Source organism: Lates calcarifer, linkage group LG6, assembly GCF_001640805.2.
Source record: "Lates calcarifer isolate ASB-BC8 linkage group LG6, TLL_Latcal_v3, whole genome shotgun sequence".
NCBI classification, from domain to species: Eukaryota; Metazoa; Chordata; class Actinopteri; family Centropomidae; genus Lates; species Lates calcarifer.
In genome coordinates this window covers 17,757,762-17,772,796 of record NC_066838.1, presented here as the reverse complement: position 1 = coordinate 17,772,796, position 15,035 = coordinate 17,757,762, and the positions used below count along the sequence as shown (strand labels likewise).

Below are 15,035 nucleotides of genomic sequence, written 5' to 3'. Positions count from 1 at the left end.
TATTACGTAACTTTTGAGTTACATAATGGCTCAAAAACTAGGTGCATGGTTGACTGAAACTGGTTTCCTCCTTTCTCCTACTCAGTGTAAATAAAGTAACGTGGGGTTTCCATGAAGACACCGCCAGTGTCTCAAGTTTTAAGTTTTTGAAATTAATTGACAAATTACTAAAGTAGATCAGTTTTCATCAAAATCTATCACAAATTTTAACTGATTTAAGAAAAATGGCAAAAGAAAATGCAAATTACAGATATGGTAATATTTCTGTTAATGTGTGAAACATTACAGCCTCCTCATTGCTCCATGTAGATCGGATGTCGTCACCATTTTTAATCTCTTCACAAGCCTTACATAGTCTGTTTCCATTGCACTTCATTTTCCTTTTTTGCAATATAGATATTTTATTTTCTGCAGTTCAAAACATGGATGCAAACCCACATATTATTTTTTTGATTTGATGTCACTTTTCAACAGGTGACATAATTTGTCAGGGCCTTGCCAAACCGCTGTAAGGCGACAAAAGTTTGGCTAGGTTTAGAGAAAGATCATGGTTTGGATCAAAATACATACTTAGTTAAGGTTAGAGGAAATACTGTGATTTGGACTAAAATGCCCTCTTCGTTACCCTTTGTCATTGTGGTTACAATGATAAACACCTGGTTAAGGTTTGGGTATGCGGTCTTGGTTAAAATAAAACAACATTTAATATAGGAAACAAGAAACATTCAGTGGTCTCTGACATTTTTCTTACTAGTGACTGATGCAGTCATTCTACTGGGGAGGACTCTTTTGTCTTCTCAAAATTAAATTTTTATTTTACAAAATATGTTTTGTAGGACATATAATTGTTACTAGATTATGTTTTAAATAAAAATGGAATGAGGATATGTTGTGAGTGTACATATTTGGCAAGTTGCAGATATGTTGATACTGAACATATCAGTAAAATGTTCACTGACAACATGCGTGTTTTTCGCCAAAACATCCGATCTTGCAGTATATCCGTTTGTAGGAGAACCACCACCTGGCTGTTTTGCTGTCAGTAATAAATGCAGTGCATCATTCATTCATATTTGCTGTTGCAGTTTAGTTGTATAAAAACTTAATTTCTAGGAGACAACATTGTTTCTTTGATAGCTTTATTGCCTTTTGATATATGTGCAGGCAGTGCAAACAACAATGCAGTACAAATACTGTATGATCCTAAGAGGAACTTGGTGTTGCATGAATATGAGCCAATATGATTCTGGTTCATTTTAAAAAGCATTTATGTTATGTTACTTCCTTTGTTGGCAAGTGTAATTGCATCAGTGTTATTACGCAACCTATGGCAATGCTCATGGGTTACGTCCAGCACTGAGAGTGACACACATGTGAAACACCAACATCCACACACTCCTACTGTGATAATTTATCAAAGAGGTCATTTATTTGTAATTTATTTAGAGCTAAGTAGAGAAAGCCTTTCTCTTTTCTGACATCTATGACTGATAACAACTTGGCTCCTATGTGACAGCACTGTGTGAATTTCACAATCTCAGCACTCTCTCCAGAAATAATGTTATGAATCTCAATACATTTCCATAATCTCTCTTTTACTGGCAGCGAGCGATAGCCACAAATGTTGTTTTTATTTTTTTTTCCCCAACCAATGCAGAAGGGCTGACAAATGTGTGGATGCCGCCATATGGGAAGCATTTACTGCTTTCCATGTATGTGTAAAGTGCGTACATATGACAGAGACGTCTTTTGGTTTTCATTTTGGAGAAGAATTGTATGAGCCCTTTACAATGTTTTGGACTGCTCTGTCAGGTAGCATGATTGTGGTGCAAAATGTAAATGGAAAATGGAGCAAGTCTCTTCCTAAGGATTCACACTATATTCTAAGAAACAGCAGATGGGCTTGAGAGGTTTGAATTGGACTGTGCATTGGTTTAAAATTTGTTGTGTGGTGAAAAAATAGTGTAAATCAATAAAATAGTTCTCTGGTGGAAAATCCACAGCCAACATCATCCATTTGCCACTGAAAACTTGGGTTTACTGATTATGTAGAGTTGGGCACCAACCCAAATTCAAAAGAGTGGCCACTGAAGGAATGATTCATTTGACACCCTTCATCATTGTTGTAGCCATTTTTTATTTTTATTTTTTGAAAAGCAGTGCTTTTGTGCAGGGACGAGTCAACAATGGATATGTAATGACTCACGGCAGAGTTGTTCCAAAGCAAACAAAGAAATATAAATTGACTGTGACAGTACAAAAAGAAGTAGACAATGAGATGGGACAAATCGATCAGATCTTAGTAGATCAAGTCAAAGCTAGACAAAGATTTTGAAAAGAATAAATCAGTGTATGTATGTGATGAACTGAAGCTGCTGCAGGTGTTCCCAGTTAATTTGTAAATCTGTGAATCACTTACACCTCCATTACTGGAAAACTGGAATTACAGGCTGAGAGGAAAATTATACTGGACAGCTAGCGGCGAGAGTGTGATTACACATAGACAGGTGGGCGCCACCATTATCTATGATAGAGGCTTTTTTTAAATGCCCTCTGACCCCAGCCACAGTACAATGGGATGCTGCAGTGGAGTTCAATGGAGTTCACCCGAGACAAACACAAGCTTCTCTGTGGGGCTGAATGAAGTCAGTCAGTCATAACTGACAAAGCAACAAGTGGAAAAAAAGGCCAGTTTTGGTCTGCGTACAGAGGTGATCAGTTACCATTAGTCTAAAAGCCATTCAGCTAACAGCTCAAAGCTGTAGACATTATCACAAAACATAATTAACTAATGAGAAAAATCTGGTGGCCATTAGCGGTGAGTCTGTGCAGCTGAAGGGCAAAGACAAGATGTCGCACCTAAATGGGTTAAAGCACAGCACCAGGGACTATTACTGTGTGCGCAAGAGTGTATGTGTGTGTGTGACTTGTAGGCTGAGCCGGGGTGGGATAAGAGGAACAATTATGATACCCACTCATTTTGTGATAAGAGCTGCTTCTGAGCTGGAAAGAGAAATAAATATATTAAGCAGCTTAATAGAGTTGAATAAGAGTTGGTGAAAGAAAAGACAGAAAGTGAGATGGAGATTATGTAGAGCAACATAAAAAGGATAAAAGGATAACAATGGAGGTGAGCAGACACGGGGTCCAAGGGGAGAAGTCTCTGTTCCTGACTGAACTACAAATAGAGAGCAATCAGCCTTGAAGTTGCCAGGTTTCAAATTTAAGTGCAGCTTCAAAGCTGTCAATCTGTCTGGGGCAAAAGACAGCATGGGGTCTAACAGAGTTTACCCTTAGACCACTTAAAAGGATGCTTACATAGTTAAGAGATACTTTAATCTAGTCTTATAGATGTTAAAGCTAATTATAGATGTTACTGTGCAACCTGAGGTAGAGATTTTAATATCTGACACTTTATAGTTAAAAAAAGAAAGACCAAACATTTGATTTACTGCATTGGTTTTAGACAATTAGAGAACTTCAAGTTTCAGGCTTCGCAAACACTGATGTAGATGCCAGCTAAACAAATTCTCTTAGTAGTTAAAGACACAATAACCTAAATAAGACAACTAACAAACTCATATATGAAGGTGTAATACAGTATCCTGAGCTTATTGAGATTCATTAGCTCCTAATTGGTTTTTAACAATGAAGCTCTTGTCCAAAGGCAATGAATCTCATATAACATCTGTTCAGCAAAGCCTAAAAGACTGCACACAAAATGGAAAGCTCTGTATATGTTGTTGGATTAACAAGCGCTATTAAATCACGCCTGTTATAAGAGTAAGAGGTACTTAGCTTCTCCAAAGCCATTATTGGATGATTTAGGGCTTGCCTGAGCGTCGCTCTGCGCAGGCCATGCATGACACCGTGAGCCCAGGAGAACGGCGGGAACGTCCCGCTGTTGGAAAAATCATTAGCTGAAACCTCAAATTCAATTACCTCCTTGGTACTGGATCTCCCCTGATGGTCCTCCAGAGGACTTTGTGGCCAAAATAGCTCTCATAACTCCCCCACTTTTGTGAACTCTCTGCCCCCACCCCAGTCGGATGAGAGGGCAGGCATCAACGGAAATGACACAGTCAGGAGTACTCAGAGAAAGCACTTAGGGAGCTCGCGGGGAAGCGCTGAAAGTAAACAAATACAAATCAAGCCCAAAATGAAGGGGGCATGATTTGTTGTGCCACAGGATTGAATGACCACACAGCTGGATGGGAAACACACAGGAACACGTTGCCACTTCAAATCAAACCCACGCATCACACAAAGGGGAAGTAAAAGTAGCAGTTCCCTAAAGTAAAACTTCTCTATTTTAGGAAAGCACTATCAGTGAAATGTAAAAGTACTTGTTCTGCAGTCAAACACCCCCCTCTGAAGGGTCAAAAGATAAATCTGAGATGATTAATAGCTGTAGGGAGGCAGAAAAAGAAATATTATGATATACAAATCCACATTATTTTTTGTACTTTAATTTGTGAAATATTGGATAATTTGGAGTAGAAGCAGAAACTAGCATAAAATGGAAATACCAAAATGCAAGTGCCTCAAAAATTGTAAAAGTATTATAGAACCTATTACTCTTTGTAAACATTATGACATTTTTTTGTGGGTGGAGGTTAGCTAGAGGCAAAAAGTCTGGTTAGTTGGTCAATGTTACCTTTTTCAAGTAACACTCGTGGTCGTGGCGAGTGACTGTACATATTCAGATAAACTCGCATTTTCTTCAAGAATGGCTGAAAAACAAGCCGCAAAAACTTGTTCACTAGTGGTAGCTAACATGTAGGGAGACTTTTTGCCTCCAGCCAAGCTCCGCCCACAAGAAAACGTTTTAATTTTTACTAACAGTAAAAGGGTCTATAGTAAATGTACTTTCCACAACTGGACATCTCCTGTGTGTGCCTGACTTTCCACTAAGGTCCACTAACATTGTCCTGCATGGTAAAAAAAAAAAAAGAAAAAAAAAAAAAAAGAAAGAAACAAAGTACAAGAGTAGAGATACATATGTGTATAAGAGAGAAAAAGAAAATCAGAGAGGGAGATGCAGAAAGGGAGTGTGTAGGATGTGAGCACCTTCTCTATACTCTTGGCTTCCAGAGAGCCCTGAGGGAACAGCTGAGCCCTGCAGTGGGAGCGCTGTTGGTGCGCCAGGGGCCGAGACTAGTGGATTAACAGTGATCTTATTCTGCTTGATGAGGGGGATGATGAGAGGCAGGTGGTGCAGCAAAGGGAGAGGATCTGTCGGTTAGAAGTATTTGAGCGTATGTGGTTTTCACAGAGGAGGTGCAATAGTTAACAGCTTTGCCCGTGTCACATTTTCATCTCATCAGAGCCGTCCAGAGTGATGCAGATCTCATGAGAGGAAACCAAAGATTTTCAATCTGTGAAGTAATTCCACTGCAGCATCATGGGAATGGAGGATTTAATGGACCATGCAGGCATTGTTGACTTTTCCTACGTCATCTCTAGGGTGAAGTGCTGCTTTTACATTTACATACAGAACATAAATTGCCTTTGCCTAAAATTTGAAATTAAATCCACTTAAATTATGAATAGCAATGCCTCTAAGTCTTTGCATAAAAAGGTTATTTAAGGATTATTCTTGGGGGGTATTGTACTCTTTTGTAGCATTCAGCCCAACAACTTTGGTACAGACTGAAATATCTCAATAGCTACTGGATAGATTTATACAAGCGTTCATGGTCATCAAAAGATGTTTCTGTATAACTTTGGTAATCCCCCGACTTTTTCCAAATTTGTGCTTTTGACCTGATGGTGGTGTTTAGTTCGCAAAGTACCAAATAAATTACCGGTATTCCTGAGCACAGCCTGACACTGTAACAAAATAATGAATGCAATAACAATTTTGACACAGCTATTATGTTATTACAGCAGTCACATCAACACTGAATAGCTACTTGAAACTGGCAGCATTTAGGGTATTTAATTTTTGTCTGAATGGAAATTAATGGAAATGAACTCTTCCACCTGATACAAATAGTTTATTGAATCATATTTTCGCCCATACCATCCTAATTATAATCTGTTCCATCCAAGATGGAATAACCATTCAAATATATGACAAAATATACTTCACATTGTTTTCATGCATTCTGAATTGGAAGATGGGCGCAGATGAAGTCATGAGACTGATTTGAGGAGACGGATGGAGCTGTGAAAACGACACATTGGAGAAAATTTGAAAAAGATTTAAGTTTATACTTAATGCAAGTCAAAAGAATATAATCTACTGTGAAATCATAAGCCTTTACTTCTATATAAACATACATGTATTTTGTTTTCATGTGACAGTTGAATTTCTAAAGCAGGCTAAAATATAAGAGATGGGGAGATGACACAAATAGTAAACTCCCTTGCTGAATTTGGATCCAGGACATTGGGGTGGCACAGGATTCTTTCCAGCTCCTTATTTATGCATCCTTGTCTTTTCGTTTCTCTGTGACCTGGAAATCGATTGAGGTCTGCCATCTTTAAAAACACTCCAGCTGGTGAAATGCCTATTGGAGCCAAGAAAGAGCAAGAGGCCTTCCAGGAGAAGCCTGGAGACAGAAGTAAAATGCTTCCTATGCATTTTAAACTCTTTAAAAAGAAACTTTTTTCTTTATTTTTTGCATAATCATACACACAAGGTATATTAAGTGGGTAGTACTTTAAGTCCCCTTATTTGGCATTTATAAGCAGTATACAAATATTTACTGAATGGGTTATAACTGTGTTTTACTACATTGTCATTCGTTATCTTTTTATATAGCAGCCTATGAAATGTTGCTTACACCTGCATTACAGTGTGATAAACCATATATTGAATGTTGGTACTGTAGACTGATTATGAATTCCACATTGGGAGACTTCATGTAAAGTGTTGCCATTAAAGGTTGAATATTTTCAGAGCAAACTAACAAAACAGATATCTTAACAATAAATTCTGAGTATTTTGTTTGATCATAAACTTCGGTTTCTTTTAGTGAATTGCAAGAAAAGAGTTTTACAATTGAATTTACATTTGTATAATAATTTAAGTCTATGTTTAAATTATAAATGATGTAGTTGTCTTTTTATCCATGAGGATCAAGGACACATTACATTAAAGGGATGCTTATTGTATGAATAGGTGATCCAAGTTAGAAAACCCTCAGTTATTTATATATTGTCAGACTGTGCTTTCTTGACTAATCAGCTGAAAGGCATCAGCCGGCAAATGGGCAACAAATCTGTTCAGCAGTTGGATCCTGCAGCTGATCTCATTGGACTGTAAAATGATGATAAAGCCAGCAAAAGACAATGCTTTATCACGTGCTTGTTAGGCTTTTATGAATTCGTAATTAATTATGGGTTCATAATTAATAATACGGTTCATATGGGTAGTTTGCTGGAACTACAGGGTATTACAATATATAGTATGAATCTTATTTTCACATCTTCCATTATATTGAAAGAAATTAAGATTAAAGATATGTAACCATAAATTTACTGAGGATAGAAGAATCATTACACTATTACATCATATTATCTGATCAAATCTATCCCTGAGGCAACAAATCAATATAAAACAAACCCCTGCAAGTGATGTGACTCTGAAACTTGTTATGAAAACACATACAAACACAACACACCTCAAATGATACCTGACTGGGTGACGATGTCCTATTTGGCAGACACATGTTGTGCTAGTTCTTCCATGCTTTAATAACATACCTGTTATCTAGATAGAGGTAGAGAGATAAGATGTCTGTGAGAGAAGTGAAGAACTCACAGAATGTACTTCAACCACCATTGCAGAAAAGCACTTAGTTTGTACATATCAGTGAAAGATGGATGGAGTAAAATAATTTTTCTTACTTAACATTAAAAAAATAACATTTAAAACAGAATTTGAAGAAATAACAGTGTTTATGTTATGTTGAAGACATTGACGTATTATGGTGCAGACATACAGTATCTACTGAAGTTACCATGCTAACCAGCCCGTCCTGCCTTGTAATATCGCTTTGTACCTCAAGAGGTGATAGTGAGTCACTGTAGCATCCAGTCTGCCTTCAGTTCAACTTGAGAGGATAAAGCAGTAGTGCTGCCCAGAGGGCATATTCTGACCTCTTGTCAATCATGTTGACAATGAAAACAATAAACACAACGATGCCTGAAACTCCTGGCAAGCGACCATTATCACCAACACCACCCATGCCCAGCAAGAAACTGAAGAAGAAGCTGAAGACAGCTCTTTAGTGAGTAAAGAAATGAAGTTTAATGGTGAACTCACAATGCGTCTTCTTCTAGACTAGTAAGGAAACAGCTGTTAATGCTAACATTGGCTATGTAGCGATAGCAAAAACATACATATAGTACCTTTAAGTAGTAGTATGCTATTCATAATCACTATGCCTGCATGCATACATTTCTTACATTATCTGATGCATGTAAAAATGTGCTGTTTTGTATGCATTTCATCTGTGTGTGTTAGACCTTTTGGTGAGTAGGAAGATTTCAGAAGCCCAGTAATGATGCCATTAGTATGAGGATAGAGTGAGCTCTAAACCTCAGGGCACAGCAGCACCACAGATGATTCCCCTAGAGTTAACTTTCCTCATATCCATCAGTCAGTGAGGCCAAACTAGCACCACAATCAACGCCAACAACACCAGCAGGAGCAACCGCAGCAGCAGCATTTACATCATGCTGTCACTCTCCCCTGGCAATAATCCATACACCTGCACTATGACTGCAGCCTTTGTTTGTCCCCGCTTCCCTTTTCCTCTCAACTCCTCTCTGGATGTAACTTTTAATTTAAGGGAAACAGTTCTTCCTCTGACTAAGCATAAACTGCATATTGTTCTCTTAGTGATCCCTATCGTAAGCCAGTCAGCACTTCCTAGGATACACAGAGATTGGGTGGAAACTGCTGAGACGCACAGTGCCAAGGTGCTAAAGAAACGTGCTGTGTTGAATTGAGTTTAAACCCCAAGCTTTATGAATCTCTGTGCCTCTGTGTCCTCCTCCTCCTCCTCCTACTCTATTCTTCCAGTTCACCTCTTTGCTTCTTCTCATCCTACAAAAGTATGTGGGGGCCATTTCGAAATAGACGCCTCACAACTGTCAAAGGGGCTGGCCGATATGAGAGCAGAGGAGCAGATGGCAGGAAGAGTGGGTCCAGATGGGAATTTTTGGCCAGAACATCGAGGTTAGTGCAGAAACACCCGGACACTAAGTGCAGAGGAATCTTTAAAGTACCAAAATGAGTCAAGATGTTGGTGTTGATGAGTCCCAAATAATGTCGCAGACAGGACCACGACACGGCTTTGGGAACAATTACAGAAGTTTGCTATGATCGAGTCACAGCGGTCTCAGCACTACAATAAGCCTTAATGAGCAAGTTAATGATTGGTTTATTCTAACCAATTAAGGGGCTTTAATACGGCACTTGGGAGAACATTAGTCATCAGACAGCAGGCAGCCGCAGGAAATCATCCAGGATCCACTTCAAGAGGAGCTTGATTGTGGTAACGACCAGTTGGAGGCTAAATATTCACCTTTCACTCCACATGGAAATCAAACCAAACTGTGTGCACCTCAAACATTATACAGAGCATGACTCAGCGGATTTCCACTCTGTATTTTGAACCGAGCACATTCCTTTTAGCATTCGGGTATCAAAGAAGTTATCTGCATTAATTCCTCGTGGCAACATTTTGAAGAAATTCCACCACGCCATCATTACCCAATCCTTCATCAGAATAGTTCAGTTAAAAGACAGGGCCAGCTTATTGGAAAAATCAATCTTGGTGGCTTCTGAGTGGAGTAAGAGTAAAGTCAATAAAGGGAGAAGTAGGGAGTAGTCATTCATCTGCTCGCCAAAGGCAAAAGAGAACAATCATTTTTATGAGCGCAGCCAAATCCGGGTTTGTTGCTCCCTCACATCACATCAGCAAAAACAAAAACATCTAATACTACTACATACATGGGAGGTATGCTAGTTGTTCTTTCAGTTTGTATTCTCTAGGTGTCGACATTTAGGCCAGGCGTTTTTTGTTTTGTTTTTTGTGAGATGGACATATGGCACAGGTTTTATTTGATAAATGTGTCAGCATCTTTATCCCAGATTATTCTGGTCAGATGCAGGTTTCCTACAGCTCCTGATGGTTTTTAAACATAGATTTTCAAGCATATGGAATTGTTGGTTTTGGTCTTTTCATGGGATTTGTCAACAGTCAGAAAATATCATCAGTGTTTTCCTTTAGCTGTTTTTATGGCCATCCATGGTAACTCGAGTTGAGGCCAAAGTCACTGGGGATTTATTTACATACTGAAGTCCCAGCTAAACAGTTTTAAGCTTGGGTTTACTCTTCATTATCCATGACTTTGTCTCTTTATTAATATGGTAAATCAGGTTGATACTAACCAATGGTTTGTATTATTGCAGGATACCTGAGGCTGTTTTGCCCTCTTCCAGTAGATCTTTTCTTAAGACTGTTTTATTTTGTCCGTTGTAATTCACAATTGTCCTTTACTGCTTTACACAGACTTATATCGGACTATTTAAATTTAAATTTAAAACAATATAAAAGCCTCTCTGTGTTTGATTCAATCAATCTCAGAATCATAGCAGGCTTTAATCCTGTCCTCTCAGTTGTGATAGTATTAGTTTTTTGTATATATGTATGTGCATCGTACCTTTAAATCCCCTCATGTTTTATTATGCTACTTCTATGGTGCAACAGATAGAGCTGGTACTTGATGGAAACTAATTCACCTTAATTCAACAAAAACAACAAAGCTTTATTCTGCTGTTTTTTTTTTTTTTATCATGAAATACAGTAATACAGTAGTACAGTAATCCTTCCTCAGTCCACTTTGACTTACAATCTGAATACAATGAATCCCAAAAGACTGTGACAGAAATAGTGCTCTATAATATTCTAAAACCTCAAAGGGAAAACTTAAAGCTTCAGTTATAGTATGTTGTGAAAACAGAGCTAAAATATGCATAGATTTTAGTCTGTGCAGACTTTCAAGTCCCATTGATTCAGTTACTTGTAGAGAGATGATAATGGGTGTAGCACACAGGGAGGAGTTGTATTGAAGCTGCTTATATACAGGGTCCAGATTTTTGCGCTCCTAATGCAAATTTTGTTTCTTTGTGTACTAAACGTGTCTTTTTTTTATGTTGCAGGGAGTCTTTACTGTGTCACTTGCACATGTGATGGTAGGTTCCCATGTTAATTAATAGCCTAGCTACAGGTTAGCCCACCCATCCATTTTAATCCAGATCTGTTTATTAATTTGTTTGAATTTATACTATTTTTTCTGGGGTCAGCATAAATGTATTTACAAAACTTTTAAGTCTGCATTTTCCTTGGCGCCATCTTTAAATATCTGTCAACAAACACACAGTGGCCACATCTAAATTTGAAGCCATGTTTTTTTTTTTTTATTTCTCTTTTATAAACTTACCTTTGAGGTTTAGTAATGACTTTGTTTAACCATCAAGTAAAGCTGCAGTCGCACAGACATCCTCAAATTGTCTGATGTTGTGGTTGTCGTTATCTGTGATCTCTTCCACACACATTTACACCTTGCATGTTTACATTGAAGTGTGATTAGAAAGGGACAGGCATTCACTGACCCTAAAATGATCTAAAGTGTCCCACATGAGGCGTCCGGTGCCACAGTGGTCCCTCAGGTACCTGGGACAGTGTCTTTAAAAGGTCTCAGCACATGGCTGAATGTCACACTCTCCCAGCCTACAGCTCTTTGATGTGCTGTGAAAAGGCTCTTTCAGTGTTATCGTCCATGTTGAGTTTTCCTCTTAGATGACAGTGTGTGCTCTTTGTTCTGGCTGTGTCTCGTGATGGGTCTGCAGTGTGCTGTGTGAGTCTCGGGCTGCGTCACCACTGACTGTAATGGCTGAACACTGCAGGGTGGAAAAACCACTGCAGCCTGCATATATTTATCCCTTTTTTGTTCTCAAAAACTAGAGAGAAAACACATAACCTGAAGCATTAAATCAAATAAGATGAGTGTTATGAGCAAGTTGTTAATATTGACATTCATATGAGTCACTGGACACTGTTGTTGTTTCTGTATGTAAATGATAAAATAACATTAACTGCAAGTAACTTTTCTCAACAGCTAATTTGTCAAAGATAGTGTACTGAAGAGAGTGTGATCAGTAATGTGTACAATGAACACAAAAAAATCACAAGTTTGATTTTCTGGGAGCACAACAATTTAGACGGAGCCCATCCTCGCCATTACCTCCTTGGTGAATACAAATTCCCCTTTTAATTTAATCAGGCACAGCAGGAAGAGCTCATGGGGTCCTGCTTGGAATTGACTGCGGTGCAATACAGGTTTCATTTCCTGTTCAGGAGCCTTTTCTTTTTCTTCTTTTTTTTTTTCTAAAAGGCACTGTTTTAAGCTACTGTACAAACTATCACCATGGCAACCGGAGCTACCCTGAAAATGCAACAAAATGGCTAAAAACCACAGCACAAGAAACAAAAAGCCGCTTCTGATGAATTCATCTGTAATTACAGAAGCAAAATCTTTTATCTGGCGCTCACTATTTTTTGAGTGGGTGGGCTAACTGTAATAAACGGGTAGGAAGGGGGTAATTTACCCACAAATTTTCTTTTCAGTTCCATCTGTTCATGTCAGTCCTGTACCCCATTAATCTCATTCTGTTTTATCAACCTTATGTAAGAGAAAGGTCATAGTCTATCTATTATTAAACAACTCGGTCATGGTATAGTACATTATTAATCACCTCAGTGTAGTCTCTAAACACACACAGTATGACTCAAAACCAGGGTGTCATGTATGTTTAAGCAAAAATAGGCCTGCAGTCTCTCAGGATCAAGCCAACAGTTAATTAGAGAACCAGTCAAGAGACAGGCATTTACGTCAGAATCATAAATAATGTCTTCACAAATTCAGCCCGGTGAACCTTTAAAAATAATCTCCCACCATTAGCGATTGGTCAGCCGGCAATGAAGTGGCTGCCTGTGATCATGCCATTGTTAGAGGAAAAACTGAACATGAATGGCAACGCAACTCTAAATACCGAACATGTCCTCTGAGGGAACTGAACAAACAGCCTTTGTGTAGTTGATACGACTGTATAACATCTGACTGAGCCACCTGAACTGTCAGCATATCAGGGCCATAAAAGCAGCACAGAAGCAGAAATGTACTGTGAAAGCACCGCATGGGGCAGAGCAGCAAGAGCTCTGAGACACCCGCCCACCCTTCCTGAATCAGCCGTTTCTGTGGCGACCAGAGCGGAGGGGGGGGGGTGCTTGGTGAAAGTGAAGATACAAACATTTGGAACCCGGTGGGAGAAACATGAAGGGAGGGTTGGATGGATGGATGGATGGATGGATCAGGGGGACAGATATATTGAGGGATGGATGATAAAGGGATGTGGCAGGGTCAATGGGGAGCTGGGGCTGATTCCTCAACATCACAGTCAGTGGCAGATTGACAGTCGGAGGCAAACAACAGCAGCATCCACACTGTGAGAGAGACAAACACTGAGGGGATTTTTCACTCAGTGGCAGCCTCAAGATCACGGTCATGGCTCAGGGGTTTAAACCATCCAGACGCTGACAATGTCACTCTGTGAAAATCTCATTGAGCCATATGTTCCTATTCAAAGCCTCGTATTTCTCTGTCCTCTCTGTACGCAAATCACATGGGCTCGGAGCGAGTCACGGCAGATTAAGACTCACTTTGCGAGCAAACTTCAAAAAGAGCCGAAGTTGATTCAACAAGTTGTGCACTGGAGGAAATAATTCTGGACCGACCTGCTGACTCCCTGCGGTAAACACTCATGAGCTGCCATTACACACAAATTACATCCCAGGATGCAACAGCACAAGCGACAAGTGTCACATACTAACATGGAGGAGGTGCTGAATTCTAAAACGTTTGGTTTAGATGACAGCTTTTTATTGCAATAAAAATAATTAGTTGGCCAAAGTGATTAGTTGAAATATATATATATATATATATAATGAATTCAAACTATGACATCACTTTTATATATGATGCCAAAAACAGCATATGGGCAACAAAATATACCATTTAACATTACAACTTTATTCTAGATTCACTACACATGGTCCTTTGTATATGATATAGAAAAAAAAAAGAGCCACACATAATCTTGCTCATTAGACAGATCTTTGATTCAATCCCTTATTATGTAATGGATTAGACTTTGAAATGAGGATATTGTTGCAATCTTATTCCACAGTGATCGCATCCTGTCAGTGCTACAGCAATTAGGGATGGATGCAGTCGTTCTCTTGCGCAGTTGAGACAAAAGGCTCACACAAAGCTCAAGAAAAACAGTGTAAATCTGAAATGTAAACACCTGCAGATTTTCCTGACAGTTGTCGATAAACTGCTGTGTCCACACAACACGAGCCGAAATAAACGCACAATCTGCATTCCATCAAATACTCTAGTCCACCTAAAGCGCAGCATATGAGCTGGCACAGTCTTCTTCTTCATGTTTTTTTTTTCTCTCTCTGTTTCTAAACAAGACTGAGATAACAGTGGCAGAGCTGAAACAGTTCCCACTCCACCCACTTTCTCTTTCAGGGACACATGGATTCACACATGGGGAAACGGGGATGAAATCAGACACATTCGCTCCTATCAGAGGCGATGTTTTCCCCCCAAGTCCCAGTGGTCTTTTTCACTTGTCAGTCATGAGGTAAACAAGCCTTCACACAAAGTAACACGCATATAAACATACATGTAAAAAAAAAAAAAAAAAAAAAAAAAGAATAAGAAAAAAAACACCCCCACCCTTCACATCCAAACACACACACACTAATGATGGATACACCTCATTTCTTAGGAAAAACTTTCAGCAATCTATATTAATGTGAGTAATATGCAATTATTTTTAATGACAGCAGTAAAATACACAATCATCAGTTAAAATAATAATAATAATAATGAATAGTCAAGCCAAATTGGCTTTACACAGCTGAGAGTATTTCAGCATGAGG

At 38.8% G+C, this 15,035-nt stretch overlaps 1 protein-coding gene across 1 annotated transcript in view; it reads right to left on the bottom strand.

Moving 5' to 3' along the window:
• The window catches only part of LOC108889507 (prickle-like protein 2), a 36,814-nt gene that overhangs the window by 21,149 nt on the left and 630 nt on the right, over nucleotides 1–15,035 (bottom strand). The gene's annotated exons all lie outside the window — the stretch shown is intronic.